The sequence below is a fragment of the Mus pahari genome, chromosome 1 (assembly GCF_900095145.1).
Source record: "Mus pahari chromosome 1, PAHARI_EIJ_v1.1, whole genome shotgun sequence".
Taxonomy (NCBI): Eukaryota; Metazoa; Chordata; class Mammalia; order Rodentia; family Muridae; genus Mus; species Mus pahari.
In genome coordinates this window covers 45111548-45114153 of record NC_034590.1, presented here as the reverse complement: position 1 = coordinate 45114153, position 2606 = coordinate 45111548, and positions in this window count along the sequence as shown.

The following is a 2606-nucleotide window of genomic DNA, read 5'->3' as shown; positions in this document are numbered from 1 at the left end:
ATGCAAAACGAAGTGTTTTGAGAGATTCTTCTTTGAGTTGGAAACTGAGAATTTACTTCCGATCCCTCTGTCTTCTTTCACAGTGACTCTCAGACCCTCTGTCTTTCTGCCAGCTTTACAGATGTTTCTGGAACCCTCGCCATCTATCACACTCTGCCCCTTTACTCTCATGCCCTGCCTCAGGCCCACTGTGGCCTTTGTCAGGGACCCTTTAAACCCCCTCCTCATAGTGACTTTTCAGAGTTCCCACTGGCCTAGCACGTGTCCCAGTACTCCATGATGGGCTCTTGGACACCAAATAGGCACTAGGAAAACTCAAAGCAAAACCATAGTGAGGTGCCCACACACTGTCTGAGTGACTGAACTAAAAACAAAGACGGTATGAAGTGCTTGCAAGGATGTGGGTAACCTAGAGAACTCATATAAACATGGTGGGACTGTAAAATGGCCCAACCACTCTGGAAGACCTTTCCTTCCTTTCTCCTTCTCAATCTCCTCCCCCCTCCTCCTCCTCTTCCTCCTCCTCCTCTTCCTCCTTCATATGTGTGTGTGTGTGTGTGTGTGAATTGAGAATTTTGTGCATGCATAGGAATTATCTTGGTCATATTCAGTCAGTCCTCCCTCTAGCGCTTTTGGGATCCTCTCCCCATCTTTTCATATCCCCATCCTCTGTTGTGGATAGCACTGGGGTTGCTTGTATTTTGATGCTGATTCTACTCTCCTGGGAGGGGCCCACAAATGAGTCATGTACTCAGGTGACTTCTTGTGAACCATCCCCTAATGAATAAAGGAGCCAATCACTGGGTGAGTAGACAGGACTTACCGGTTGGGTGGAGAAAGAGAAGGAAGCAGGGAAAGAGAGAAAGAGAGAGGGTACTTTTGAATGAAGATAGCGTGAGGACAAGATGTAGCTACTAGTGTCTCCCGGTTTCAATGGCGGATCCGTCAGGATTCACCTCCGGAGGATTTAGATTTTAAAAGGTTTACAAGATTAGGATTTTAGTTGTGTCCAGCGACTGAATTACCATTGTTTCTGATCCAAATTTGTGTTGTGTTTTCCTTCACTCCAAAGCTTGTCTGGGTTCGAGAGAGAGAGAGAGAGAGAGAGAGAGAGAGAGAGAGAGAGAGAGAGAGAGAGATACGTTGACAGAGAGTAGGTTTGCCTGATGTGCACCCCAAAGGCTGTGGGAGATTTGAAGCATGGGGCTGGCGTGGTAACAACCTGCCAGTGAAAACTAGCAAGCTGGGTGGAGAGGCTATGGTGCTCTGAACCAGAGAGTCTCCATGAGATAAGAACTGGCCAGCGAGACCACTGGGGCTGGGTACACGTGTGTATGTGTGTCCATGCATGTAAAAGCCAGCGAACAATGTTGGCCTTTGTCCATCTTGGTTTTTGAGACACGGTCTGGTCTTTCATTGGCCAGGAGCTCTCCAGATAGGCTAGGGTTGCTATGGTGCCCCAGTCATTTGTCTCTCTCCCCCCCACCCCCACCCCATCCTTAACCTTGGGATTGCAAGCATGCCCGCCATGCCTAGTGATCTTTGCCTTTAAATTTAATGTGAGTTTTTTTCCCGGTTGTGGAAAAAACAAAAACAAAACAAGAACTTGACGAATTGAGCCGTCTCCTTCTCCTCAACATTTACCATCAGGATCATTTTTCAGCCTCAGTTCTGTGGCATGAGGTATATTTTTTGGAGATCTATATTTTTTTCCATGTAGCCCTGGCTGGCTTCAGACTGTACTGAACAGACTGGCCTTGAATTTGTGGTAATCCTTTTGTGTCTTTCCCCAGTTGAAACTTTGTACCCATTAAGTACCAACTTTCCATTCCCCTTTCTTCATGGTCAGCACAAAACCAAAGGTCTTTCTGAGGCCATGGTCACCCAGAGGCCAAACTCTCTTCATGCACATGAGCTGTGGTATTGTCCCCTTGCTGAGTCTCCTGTGACACCCAGGTTCCCTCTGATTCAGCTGTCAGACCTGGGAAGGGGCCTGGGAAAGCACTGGTTTTTGTTGTTGTTGAAGTGTTTGAACTCTATAAAACTAAGGTATGTGACTGGGATGGAGGGCCACCTTGAACATTTTCTCCCCTTGTCTTCCTGTTGCCTCTGTATTATTTTTCAGTTTTGCCAAGATCAGAACTTTGTTTAGTGAGTGTGTTGTGACAGTGTCTGCCTATAAGGAAATAGTTCAAGTCTTACGACCTAGGAAGACATGTCAAGAACTGGAAACGATATTTTCAAAGACTTGGAAGAAAGCCTGAACATAAAGGAGAGGCAAGAGACATATTGAAAACGTCGGCAAAGCTTGAATATTCATACTTTTGGAGCTTGGAAAGGGCTTAGAACATCTGAATAAAAGAAGTGAGAAGTTACAGACTCTAATTTGGATGTAGATGAAAGCGAAGCTATTTTGTGTTTGTTAAATTCTTGGAGAATGAAGCTGAGGTGGAATCTCCCTGGGACTCAGGAATGAGAAGCTGACATAGGTAACATGGCAAGATGCTGCCCCCTAAGGAAAAATAAAACTCAGTAGATTGAAGCAAACTGAGCAGACTGTGAGCGAACAAGACAGAAGTCAGAGAAATTATTTCAACAATAAAAAC